Source organism: Melanotaenia boesemani, chromosome 15, assembly GCF_017639745.1.
Source record: "Melanotaenia boesemani isolate fMelBoe1 chromosome 15, fMelBoe1.pri, whole genome shotgun sequence".
In the NCBI taxonomy this organism is placed as follows: Eukaryota; Metazoa; Chordata; class Actinopteri; order Atheriniformes; family Melanotaeniidae; genus Melanotaenia; species Melanotaenia boesemani.
In genome coordinates, this window is record NC_055696.1 from 3,006,645 (window position 1) to 3,020,712 (window position 14,068).

The 14,068-nt window shown below is 40.9% G+C and overlaps 1 protein-coding gene across 1 annotated transcript in view; it reads left to right on the forward strand.

The window, feature by feature from the left end:
* The first annotated feature begins 90 nt into the window (after positions 1 to 90).
* Positions 91 to 14,068, forward strand: part of srrm3 (serine/arginine repetitive matrix 3) — a 78,578-nt gene continuing 64,600 nt past the window's right edge. The window contains exon 1 of the mRNA XM_042009356.1: positions 91 to 733. The gene's annotated coding sequence lies outside the window, so the exon portion shown is untranslated. The remainder of the gene's footprint in view (positions 734 to 14,068) is intronic.

Genomic DNA, 14,068 nt, shown 5'->3' on the forward strand with positions numbered 1-14,068 from the left:
TGGGTTATACTTTGTGTTTTAATTGTTAATATATACAGTCAGTACCTTATGTTGTCCTGAGTGCAATGTCAGTATTAGTATTAAAAAATTACTGTTGACAATTGTCAGAATATGAGGTTTATCCTCGGTGAAATCCACAGAGGTTCTTGAGCGTGGTCCAGAAGATCTGCCTCAGCAAAATAGTAAATGTGTTCTACCCCTCTAACTGTGTGTGAATATTATATGGTTTTTGGCATTTTCTGTGTTTTAGCTGTGTATTTACTTTTTGTACTTTGCCCCTTTTCATATGTAAAATATCTGTAGTAAAATTTCCCATTTTTAGAGATGGGATTTCCAAATTAGAAAAAGATCGGTCCTGTGGTATCATACAGAGCTGAGTATGGAATCTTTTCTGTCATAAACAAAGGGGAATCACCCCTCTTTGGGCGTCTCAATGTCACCTTGTGCTGCAGTTCTCCTCCGCTCTGACAGAGGGCGCTGTGCTGTGGCTGGGTGGGAGAAGAGCAGTGTAGGGGGAGGGGTTTGTTCCCAGAGCTCTTCGGTGCGCTGTCCACTTCAGCACCACAAGCTGAGTGGAGGCAGTGGGCAAGCTAACGGAGAAGAGGGGACCAAAGACACGGCTCACCATCAATACCAGCGCCGACCTGAGCCCCCAAAACAAAAACTACAGGGAAACAAATATCGATATCTGCCAGAAACGCCGACCCCAACGAGGCAAACGACCGCCCGAGAGGTAAGAGTTTTCGAAGGAGCCGAAATAGGATCAAGTTGGAGCATAATAACGGGCATCCCCGAAAAAAACACGCTTCTCCTTCCCTTCCTGGTTCATAAATGCTGAATATCCGTATTTTGACGTTGTTTACGTTCTGTTTGCGCCACATGTACCTCGTGTATGCAGAGTTTAAGAAAGACAAAGAAGCCGTTTTATCGCTACGAGGCTGTACGCAGACCGCTTAGCCTGGTAGCCTCCTTCGCTTTGCAGATGCTCGGGTTTTATAATTGGTCCATTCCCGTCTCTTACTAAGGCCAGCTGGCTTGTCTTTGTCTTTTTTAAGGTCTGTCTTAGCGGTGCGGTATTTAAAACCTCTGTGGCTACTCATGTGAATCAGGGGGGGTTATTGTTTGGTTAAACTCCCCCTGCATTATGTACATTTGTGGAATTAACCAGCAGTGCTGTGAGTAGATGTTTGCTTGATGTTTTTAACCGTGATGAGGTGGACGCTGTGGTTTAGGACACTTGTGATAGTGAGCGCTTGGGAAAAAGTACACTGCTGTTTATTCCCTAAAGTGAAAAGGCTCTATCATGTTTCAGGAAACGTAATTCTTGTCAAATGAATCTATATATTTTTGACCTATGTGATGACGTTCAGGCTGATTATTCACAATTGCAATTATTACTAAGGTATCTGACATATACTCCTATACTCTAGCTATAAAAGTACACATAAATATTCCTTAAACATTAAACAATACACAGGAGGAAATGTTGATCCATTCCTTTTTAAAAGTTAAAACCACAAATATGAAATAATGATATAAATGACCTAAAATGCCACAGTAAAATGTAACAAGTAATATTGTTCTATGGGTAAAAATAGCAATAGTTTATTTGGCTATAATAAAGGTATCATGCATGATGCATTAAAAACCCCTGCTGTGATGGGAAAGTGACAGGTGCACAATTGCCGTGACCTTTCCACAACTTCATATGTGAATCCCCCCTGATGACTTGTCTTGTATAAATTGGCAATTATTTAGAATGATTTTTGGAGGTTTGGTGGAGGTTTTTTTTAGGGATGCACGATAACTTTTTTTTGAGACCGATACCGATAACCGATAACTTTCAGCTCCTAAAGGCCGATACCGATAACTGAAAACCGATAACGCATCGATGATCAATCATTACATCAATACTATTAAAAAAAAAAAAAAAAAACACTTTTCACTATTGATAGAGACATTTATTTTTTTCAGTGAAAAGCTATTGGCAAGCCTCTCAAACGCTCTAAAAGATATCAAACAAAACAATTTTATACCTTAAATGCACATCAATTCAAAGCAGGTGCATTGCACTTACTTTTACAAAAATAAAGGCTCCTTGAACCACCTTAAACTGATGCAAATACATGCATTGGGATACAAACTGAAAAAGCCTGTTTTTCAGAAGTAAACAAAAAAACAAGATCAGAAAATTAATGCAAGTTGCATTCAAACATTTCTACTGTTTGTAAGCACAATCAGAATAAGTGTACACTTAAGAATATTGCACTGACACAAGTTAGATTTTATGCAATAAACTGAAAAAGTGCACTCATAACCAAGAACAATATTGCACTGAAACAAGTTAGACTTGTCTACGCAAAAAATGCATTCCATGTTATGGAATCCATAGTGGCAAAAAAAACTAAGTTTAAAGGATTTTTTAATACTTAAACATATCTCTGACCTGACATTACTTAAACTTAACACTCAAACTTTTGGTTCCTTTAAAGGAATACTCCGCCCTCAGAGTGATGTGCCTTCATTCTGTACTCACCCTCATGCTGATTAACACTCTGGAACACTTTCTTGATATTCATCATGTAGCCGGAGATATGAGGAGGTTTTCGTTTTGTCTCAGTTCGGCTACAATGGTGTTGAATGGCGTCCGGTGAAAAAAGGTCCATAAAAGTCCACAAAAACTTGTCAATATTCCTCCATACTGCTCGTCCGAAGTAATCCAAGTGTCCTGCGTGGGTAGCTTCCATCATTTACTCGCGACGACATCATTTAGTTTATTTTTAGAGCTCAAACCTTTAGCATGTTTTGCTAGCGACAGGCGCGTGCATGCGTGATGCACGCGCGCGCGTCCCGCGGCCGCCATAGCATCCAGCGTCACGCGGCGGTACACGCGCGCATGCATCGCGCACGCACGCGCGTCCCGGAAGCAAAACATGCTAAAGGTAGACCACTGTAGACCATTCAGTTTATAGTGTCTGTGTCTGCGGAGGACTGCCGTGTTGACAATTTTAAATTAATTATCGGAGCAAGTCATCATGATATCGGACTTATCGGAATGACGTCACAATTTCCTAATATCGGCCCGATAATTATCGGGCCGATAGTTATCGTGCATCCCTAGTTTTTTTATTTCTCAAAAGTGAGAACTTGCTGCTGCTTGTCATTGGCATCATTGTCATTGATGATCAAATGTGGAACAAATTGTCTGTGTGAAGCTTGGGCTGGCCATTTTTCTGTGTTGTCCAACAATTTATGAGCAAATGAATAATTTTGAAAATATTTAAATATTTTTATGACATGCAGCTGTGTGGCAAAATTCACTAATCCCTCTATAGCCCATGTCCACATAGCAAAGGACTGTTTAGATTAATTTTTATGAACACCCTGTGAATCAATAATTAGCGCCCAGTTTGAGACGTGCTGCTTGGCTGAAAAGGGAAAGTCAGCATGAGCTGCGTGAGTCTCAGAGCCGTGACATTGCTGACCTGATATTTAGCTACAAGAAGCTTGAGCACCAGTGTGCTGGCCTGGCCAAACCGAAGTATTGGGCGTATCTCTGAAAGAGGTCTTCCATTTTGTGACTGTCTTGCTGTTGGTGAAATGGGCCCATGTGAGGTAAGAAGCTGACGGTGGGATTAGCTTGCATTAGGATGTGGTTGGTCATAGAAGTGTGAGAAATTCCAGTCATTTACACTCTTGTCTTCCTTCACCTTGTCCTCAAAGCATCTGCCTCCTCCCAACGTCATACCACCACTCTGCAGCATCTCAGTGATTCTCCCCGCTGTTCCTCCTCGCCACATGCAGTCACCGTCGCCTCACATGCCTCCCCGCTCTCCTCTCTCCTCTCTCCTCTCATCCAGTTGGCATACACATGCACACGCTGCTCCTCCTCCTGTCCTAATTCTTTTTTACTTCAGCTATCCTGAAGGGCGAAGCCCCGGGAGTGAGGAGGGAGTAGAGAGAGGAGCGCCGCCAAACAAGGCAGCAGAGGAAGGATGTAAGGGTAGTTGCCAAATGTTGAAGCTCAAACACCAGCCACCGTCTCACAATGTGGTCTGATAGTGTGTTTTTAAAAAAGAGGCTGCAATATCAGAGCTCAGCAGGAGTGTCTGTGCTTATTCAAAGAAAGCTGTGCCAGACGGATCTAGATTGTAAAGAAACAGGAAAACTGGGATGAAACATTACCTTTTAATTATTACTGATATAGTAGTTCAGCTGGCTGATCTTGTCTTGGCAGTTTGCGTTCCTGTCTCAGCATCCAATATAAACGCTACACCATGTGGATATTGCTGCATTTATTTGATCAATTTTAGCTTATTTTGTGCATTTTTTTATGTAAACCAAGAACTTAAAAAATTAAATAAAACAATATTCTTTTATTAAGTTGCCTAGAAGATTTTTTTTTCTTCTTCTACCATTCACACCAGAGTGAATAATCTGCAAACTAAAACTATTATAGAGACTATTTTGCAACAGTGAAAATAAGCAAATCAAATAATATCATTACAGATTTTATTCTGATCACTTTCGTAAATCCACATACGCTTTTTTGAAGCTTTAACTGTCATTCTTTTAATATATCCCAGACTTGGTTGCTTTTTGGAGTCATAGTAAAGGGAAGACTGGTGAGATGTGTTATGTGGATGTGTTACCTCTGAAAAGGTCAACTCTAATAAAATAAAGCAGGACAAAGTTAAAAAAGGTTTTAAATCAGATAGTTCAGGTAAGATTTGCTCTCATTGTCCTGCAATTAGGAGATCTCTGATTTTATAAGGTAACAATGAAACCAAGAACAAACCAAACAGAAAAGTGCATCATTACCTGTGAGGACGACATATTTGGAGGAACTCAATCAGAGCGTCTATTACAGGCTGGTAAAGCACCACCCTTCTGGTTTTGGTGAGTTGTCCTTATAGACAGAATGCAGTCCTTTCTGCTTTTCTTTAAGGTTGTTTAAGTAGAAACATCCCTGTAAGCAAATCCCCTGCCCGCCCGTTGGTGGCCTGTGCCGCCGTTCTCAGCCAGACAAAACATCCTGCCACCCTTCCCATGTTAGAGCACATCCATTTTTAATCCGTCCCCTTAGAGTGCACACACACAAACGATACACCCTTTTCTACTCTCTGGCTGATTCTTTGAGGAGTTTGTTTTTGATATTCCCCCCCCCATTTTTCCCAGTGTTTTAATAGAACATGTGCATCATCATGTGTAGTTTGTTTTATTTGTATGATTCCAGTACAACTTTGTGTGGGAGATTGTGTTATTTTTGTTCTTTTCTGCTCCGCTCTGAGGTAGCTTACAATGAATTCACATCAGCTATTGGAGTAGGGTTGTGTAACTATAGAGTATGAGTCATTCTGATATCCAAATCAGACTGTGTATCTTGGGGATGATGGTGATGGTGAAGCCAAGATTGGCTGCAGCACAACAGTTCAGACCTTTTTCAACATCAGTAGTTCCTGGGCCAAGATTTTAGATGCCCACGCACACAGCGCCTCACCCACGAAAACATTAGCCACCCTTACTTCTCTTCCTCTGCGGCTGTTTACTATACTGTTTATTAAAGTATTTTTTAGTTAAGTGGTAGAAGTTACTGACATTGATGGGGCCATAAGATGGCCTACACACTCCACAGAGATGGAAAGATGGAAGCTGCTGTGGGAAAAATGTGACCTGTGAGTCCTAAAGGGGCTGAGAGGTGCAAAACACATGTACATATAAAAACACAAATAAACAAATTCAAAAAACAAAATTACATGCAGATTACCGTTTACATTTTATTAAGTTTTATATTTCATAACACACTTATGCAAATTTGAAAACAAACTTAGATTTTAGGAAATGTAGTCAGCGGTAAGTCAGCGGCGGTTCTCTGAAGACAAGAACTGCACGGTTTCATGAAAAAGCTTCAGAGACCGTCCGCACAAAGAACAAAAAAGTGTAAACTGGCTGAAGTTGACTCTGCAGAACGGGCAAAGTGTTGTTCAGTTAATAAAAACTTCATGGAATACACCACTGTGTGTATCTGAACTACAAATCATTTGTTTGTACTACAAGATGAGGTCACCGCTGCATCACTTCCGGTATTTAGGACATTCTCTTCCTTTAAGCGCTGTCTTATATTAATTTGTATTTGTGTTTTGCCTCTTGTTAATTTGTCTTAGCACTTGTACTAGTGTTTAATATTCTCTAAATTTGTTTCTTAAAATGTAATTTTTGTCTTCGAAGTTGTTCATGTGTTTTTAAAAATGTAACTTCCAACCAGCATAGAATCCTCCTCCAGCTACCATGATCAAAATAGCCACATAGGCTCAGAGTACTTTCAGAAAGTATTTTCATTCAGCGCAATTTGCCGATGCAGATCCTTAAACCCTATTACACAAGGACAAACCAGTATATCAGCTCTGTGGAGAAACACTGCGCTGTTCACTGGGCACAGGCCTGGTTTAGATAGACAGAAATAGAGTGGAAACATGTTGTTTGATCAGATGAGTGAACATATCAGCTGCTTTTGGGAAAGTTGAAGTCAGGTTCTACGTGTCAGAAATGAGAAAGACCATCCGGGTTGTTATCAGAGAAACATGTAAAAAGATCTGTGAAGGTTTGAGAGTGCATCAGTGTCCATGATGGTAGAAACCTTCCTCAGAGGTTTTCTCCATATCAACATGACAGCATCACACAGTTGCTGCAGGTTTGTCGGCTGCATCCATGATGAGAATCTCCCGTTCCACCACATCCCAAAGCTGCTCTACTGGACTGAGATCTGGTGGCTGTGGAGGTCGCTGGAGTCCAGTGAACTCATCGTCATGTTTTAGAAAGCAGGTGGAGATGATCTGAACTTTGTGACATGGTGCATTATCCAGCTGTATACACATGTCAATATGGGGCAAAATCTGTGGTCATAAAGGGATGGACATGCTCAGCAACAATACTCAGGTAGGCTGTGGTGTGGCTACTACGGAAGTCATAGTGTGCCAAGAAAATATCCCCCACACCACCACACCACCACACCCCAGCAGCCTGACCTGTTAAAACAAAACAGGATGGATCTATGCTTTCATATTGTTTACATCAAATTCTGACCCTGCCATCTGAATATTGGAGCTGATGTAGAGACTTATCCAGACAGGCAACATATTTCCAATCTGATGTTGTTTAATTTTGGTGAGTCTGTGGGAACTGTAGCCTCGGGTCCATGTTCTTAGTTGACATGAGTGGGACCTTGTATGGTCTTCTGCTGCTGTTGCCCATTTTCTGCAAGGCTGGACCTGTTGTGTGTTCAGAGGTGGTATTCTGCATACCTTGGTTGTAACCAGTAGTTTTTTGAGTTATTATTTTCTTTCAATCATCTCCAACCAGTCTGCCAGTTATTCTCTCACATCAACAAGGCATCTTTGTCCAGACAACTGCCACTCACCAGATATTTTATTATTTTCGAAGCATTCTCTGTAAACCATGCGGCGGCTGGGTGTGAAAATCCCAGTAGATCAGCACTTTCTGAAATACTCAGATGAGCCCGTGTGGCACAGACGATCGTGCCACATTCAACGTCACCTAAATCCCCTTTCTTCCTCATTCTGATGCTCAGTTTGATTCTCAGCAAGTCATCTTGACCATGTCTGTCCAATAAAATAGATGGTGAGCGTATATTGGAAATTTAAAGAGATATATTTTCCCGTAAAAGCTACACCTTTTCCTGGGGAACCAGAAAGTCCCCCACATACTGTATTATATTAACATTAGATGATAATATAATAACCTCTAAGGCGTTCACAGCCATAGATGGGTCTGCTGGTAGCAGACACATGATAGAGAAGGACAAATTATTTTATTAGGATATTAAGTCTAACAATTTAAGTCTATAATGCAGTATGAGTTAAACTGTTCACATGTTGCAAAAGATCCTCCTAAGCCATTATACTTTTGTTGGTAATACACTCAAATTTGTCCCAGTGGCTTTGCCAACCTGTGTTATCTGGCAGTTGGCCAAGAGAAGGTATTCCTGCAGGGTGAGAACATGCACAGATGTTAGATCCTCTTTTTTAAATAACGCACTGAAGCGTTAGCTATTTAATTATCCACTCTATACCCAGGATATATATACTTTATGTTTAACTTAATCTGTGCGTTGCTTCCTCTTATATCTCCTTGATATCACACTAAGAGATAAATTAGGTTTTTTTGGGCGGGTTGTTTGGTTTTTTTTTTGTTTTAAAGAAATCTGTCCATCTGTAATGTGGCTTCAGGCATTAGTTAAATTCTTCTGTGAGAAGGATTTAAACAACTTGAAAGATCAAGAGTAGGCCCGCTTCATCTCTGGATCAAAGGGATCTCAGTCCCAGATTCATCCTCATCAAGAGGCAGAAAAACATTACATAAAATTTAGATCAAGTTATAATATGAATAATTTAACCCAGCTCATTTTTTGTTAAGATGGGGTAGGTGTCTTAATAATGAACTTTGTCCTTTACAACTAAAATATGTGACGTAAAACAATGTTTTATTGATCGCTTTCCTCTGCTTTATTATTACATAACTGAATATTAGTCTTGTTTTTCATCACAACCGGGGCCTTCTTTCACACATGATTGACATGTTTTCTATCAGATGTAGTGACCATGTGTGTGGGCATGTCCGTTTGTGTGTGTGAAAAAGAGAAAGAGGAAGGGGTGTGCGATACAACAAGCATATAAAACTGCATGACGGAAGTCAAAACCGTCAAGAAAAAAGGCCAGGCTCATTTTAAGTTGAGCCCTTTTGAAGCTTCACGCAGATACTTCTCAAAGGGCATAGTTTGACTGCTTGTTAGCAATCTGTGTGTGTATATACTGTGTGTGTATGTGTGCATGTTTGTGGTTCACTGCCTCTAGGGATCCCCTTCCTCTATCCCACTGACTACAGAGCTGCTTTGAAGTTTCTTCTTAGAGGAGAGGTGAAGAGGAGGGAGTGAAGGAAGAGAAAGAAAGTAGAGGGAGACGATGGGTGAGACAAAGATAATCCATTTTAAAGGTGTTATTTTCCTCCCTGCACTCACTGCTCAACACTGGGCCTTTTTCTTTTGTAATTTGAGAAAGTCCTTGTCTGTGTCTTGCTTTTTGTGTGACAACGAAGCGTCACCGTGTGGCTAAGGAGGCGCAAGAAAATCACCGGAGAACTAACGGAGATAGAGACCGGCAGTGGTGAAAGCCAGAAGACCGCTTGTGTTTGGAATCTAGAGAATATCAGTGTGGTTGCGTAGCTGCTATCGAACAGCTGATGAATAATGGAGTGGGTCAGTGTCCAGTTCCATCAGGTGATCCAGGTGTACTTTTCAGAAGAGGTTTATGTGAATGTGTGTGTTGGTGTGATACCGAGAAGAATGTAGAGAGGTGCAGCGACAGCAGCTGCTGCGCCCGGCACACCATCCACACAAAACCATCTGCCGTGCTGATTCTAAAGAATTAACACCCACACACACAAACACACACACACTCTGTATTGTTCTTTCAGTAAACACAAACCACATAGAGGAACAAGACCTTCCATCTGTTTGTCCATCCATACAGCCCAATGATATTCACCAATAATTTAGTTTTTCATGTTTGGGGGCGTCACCTTTTTGCAAATGCATAAGAAGCATTGAATTGGAAATATAAATGTAAAGTCTTTGGTGCAGGGATGTTTCAGTCCATTTTCAGAGAGCTTGTGAATGCGTACATAGAGGTAGCAAATTAAGCAGTCCCCCCAGAAATCACTGGTGCAATATAGCTCATGTTCGACCAGCAAAAGGAACAAAGGAGAAAAAGCTGTGATGTATTTAATGGCTGCACAGACCGCCGACGTCTACTGAGCTGCCTCTTTTTTGGTCTCTCTGAGAGCGTGTTATAATGAATTCAGACGAACTGTGAACTATGCATTGCCCTCTAGTGGATGTATTGCCAAACCATGCCAGTGTAAAGGATGAATGGGAGTATGTGGGCAGTGACGTTTGACAATGTTTGACACGAACTTACCTATTTATGTATGTAAAAGGAACATAAACAAGGCTAAAGGGCTACTTTAGCAAGAAAAAAGGACCTATAATTATGTTTGAAAAACACGGGACCTCTACTGGCCATGAGAACAACTGCATGTCAACAGTAAAAAACAGAATCCATGTAGGTGATGGTAATAAATGCTACATATATATATATATATATATATATATATATATATATATAATTCAGCCTTTGATTGTTTGTTTTTTTTGTTCTTAACGTGTAGTTTTGAAGTCTGTGTTGCAGAGTGGGGATAGGAGGATGTGGAACCTATCCCAGCTGCTGTCAGGTGAGAGGTCTGATTACATCCTGGACTGGTCATCAGTTCATCACAGAGACAAAGAACCACTCAAATTTGCTCCTAGGTTCAATTTAAGGACATTTTTTATTAGCTTTACATGCACAAATAGGTGCATGCATTTCAAACATCACTCCTCTCATATTTCCATGCGTCATTTCCGTTGGTATGGCTGTTAGGCAACTTCCAGCAGGAGGCAGTGCAGAATTTAGAGTTCACCTCCAGGTTTCTACGTCAGTTTTGGTCAACAGTAAATATAGTGACTGTGGAGGACACCGTTATAACGCACATTCTTGGAAAAAGACATATGCATGACTGCATTGACAGAGGTGGTCTATGCAGTCATTAAATACATTGTGGCTTCTTCTTCTTCTTCCTCTTCTTCTTCTTCCATGTTCTTGTCGCAGATCTCGTGTCAGCTTTTCTGCTTTACATTGCCCTCGTGGTTTCCGGTGGGACAATGCCCCATCAGGGTAAGGATCTTTACAGGCCCCAAAAACTGACCAAATTATGTATGTAAAAGATGCAGAACACGTGGTCTATAACTGACCAAAATGACCAATTAATCTAACATGCACATGGTGAGAGCCCACACGTGCTTGGAGACAACATGCAAACGCTACACAGAAGGGGCCCAGCAGAGGTTTGAATCAGGAACCTTCTGGTTGTGAGGCAACAATGTGGACCACCGTGCACCACTTGTGATGGGAAAAGACATCTTCATGAAGAAGATGAGAAAACTAGAACTTCCAGCGATGGTTGACTTCACATGCTCTAGAAACACTAAAAATGTCAGAAGACAAACAAATGAATAATATGCAGGACTGTATTGACTGGTAGCACATTACATCTTTTCTGTACAGTTTTTCCTGAGTTCAAAAGGAATATCTTACCTGTGAATATCTTATCTATTATATTGCATTTTCATTATATTTTTAAATATAATAAGAAATATGAATATGTAGAGACTGAAGAGAAATCATCTTTCTAAATTGGATGTTTGTTTAATCTAGAAGCCACAGAACATACACCGCTTAAATTAGCACCACAAACCCAAACTACCAGACGTGACAGTACAGTAAATGTGTTACTGATGATGGTGCACGCGGCCACACAAAAACTGCAGGATATTGCTTTTGTTTCTCAGAATTCCTCATGGGGCTCACTAAATCCAGCTGCAGTGATAGACATTGTGAGTGGGAGAAATGATCCTCTCAGCAGTCCTTATATTGCTGTCATAATCCTGAGTGGGTGATGTGGTGAAGAGGATCGGGCAAAGATAAAGATGATGACTTAGGGAGCAGCTATTACTTGAGGAAATGAGACAGAGCTTCAATAATGATTTGTTTGGTAAATTACCAGCCTTCCCCTTCTCACCCGTTAAATACACTATTTACAAGGGTAGACTAATATAATCCCTCACTAGCTTCAGTTTGCACTTTATCTGCTTTATTTGGATCTTTGTAGCATTTATTTGGATCACATAGGAGCCGCTGAATAAACTCAGTTTTAATTGTTTCGGTGAGACGTTATTGTGGGTGTTTGTAATGAGTGACAGGCAGCTGCAGATGATAAAATGTCATCAGTGCTAGGCTGCACTGCGTGACACAATCTTTTTATTTACCCCTGAGAAGCAGGAAAAAGGGCAAGGACACAGAGGAATAAAAGCAGGAAAAGGTGATGCTGCAAGCAAAAACTGCAGAAAAGATGAATGCAGGCTCTGACCTTTTCCATCTTTTCTGTGCGGAGCATACTGGGAATTCATATCAGCCCTGCCTGCTGCAGTCACCACGCAGCTTTCTGCTATTTACAGCAGGGCAGAGCTGAATTAACAGCATGTTCCTTTTATCCTCGACTCAGAGTTGGAACACACTGGTGGTCTCATGTAGCAGATTGACCTGGAAGTAAAGCCCGTATCTGTGCATGGTTTTTAGTTACACCGCTTTTTGTGTATTGTGGTCCGGATTGTGTGTGTTCAAAGTGGCTCATCGACTCTCCTCCCTGTCATACAGCTGTTATGGGGTAGGGCTGAACCAGTCGCTATGAGATTATGTAAAATTTCTTCCCTCCCTGCATGTGTTCTGCATTGCAATTGAGTAAACATCCACAGTGAGACCTATAAGCAAAAGACTCTTGTAAATAATAAATCACCTGTTTAACTGAAAGACCCAAGTAGTAGCCAAGTTTTAATTTATCCATTGATTCCTCTGTAACATGCATTAATGGCCACTTAACACCAACAGGATGTTAACTTTTTAATCAAAGAGTGGCTTAGGAATAACAGGGATGTCTAGACAAACTGAAAAAGTTTTTAAGAGCTTCCATGAAGCCAACGGAGAACCTAAAAAATTCATGTCTATTTCTGTAAAATTTATAACAAGTCTAACACACAGGTGTCAAGTTCCAGTCCACGAAGACCACTATCCTGCAGGTTTTGCTGGATCCTTTTAAATTTGAATTAAGGACCAAGGTTCCCCACCCTTGTTTTAGATGTTTCCCTGCTCCAACACACCAGATTTAGATTAAATTAATCTCTTCAGCAGCTTGTTGTCATTTTGTCCAAGTCTGTTACTAACCCTCAGCTGCCAAAGCAGGAAACATCTAAAACCTGCAGGGCAGCAACCCTTGAGGACTGGAAGAGGCTGGACATCCCGCACCTAGAGCCTGTATTATGAAGCAGGTTCAACAAATCCAGGTTATGTTTGGGTGATCAGACCAAGCAGTACGAAGCTGGTTAACCAACATGCCACGTTTACTTTAGGAGAAAACAAGTTCAATGAGGACTTAATGTCCTGAATCAACTTTCATGATGCAGAAAATCCAGAGATGAAGCTAAAGTTACCCCGCTAAGCCACTAATCCGGTTTGGTAGTACAGGCCCTTGGAACTAAAAACCAGCAATGAGCTCCTGTAAGCAGCGGTCTCAGTGTATTAAAACTACGACAATTAATGTCAACATGGCAGGAGAAGGACAGAGGAACTTCCAGCAAACATTCGCATCAGCCTGTGTCAAACTTTCACCGCAGCTCTGTCATCACTACATGTAAAATTAGCTATTTTTCAATTAAATGATGCCGAGTCCAAACACATGCTTGACTGAATCTTTTGCGAAAAGCAGCCTTGTTACCTCTAACAAAAAGGTTTTCTGCTTAGTGCTAATATTTAAAACTGATTTTACTACCAGCATGCTTACCTAAATTGACTGTGCACTTGAATTCAATTGGGCAAAAAGAAAAAAACATCACGTATTCCTTTCATGTACTCTCAGAGTCTGTAAAGACAGACACTAAAGGCTCAACATGACTGTACCTCTTCAACCAGCAGGCAGCCTGCTTGCATCTCGTGTTATCCTCTTCTGGGAGAGAGTTTACAGGTAATGGCCTTGGACAGAGAATAGTGAATTATTTAGGTACTCCATCAGACAGTGTCTTTCAGACAAAGTCCCAGACTGTGAATTCAAACCCAACGTTGGACTGATATGCAAGGATGGAGCGCTGTAACCTAGCAGCCCCCACAGAGCCCTTTATCTTCTGTTCTACAGGCACTCTGAATGGAAAATCCAAAACCTATTTCTGAGCTAAGTAGTAAGATCAGATCAGTGTGAGGTAATATGCACAGTTCTATTCTGAACAAGGTTATCTTACAGAAGCATGTATGAGCGTCTTTTCTGCTTTTGTGGTGCATTAGACTTGGTAAAGTAACATATTATCTTAACATCTCATCCTGTCGCCTCCTTTAATGTCGTCAGACCTCTT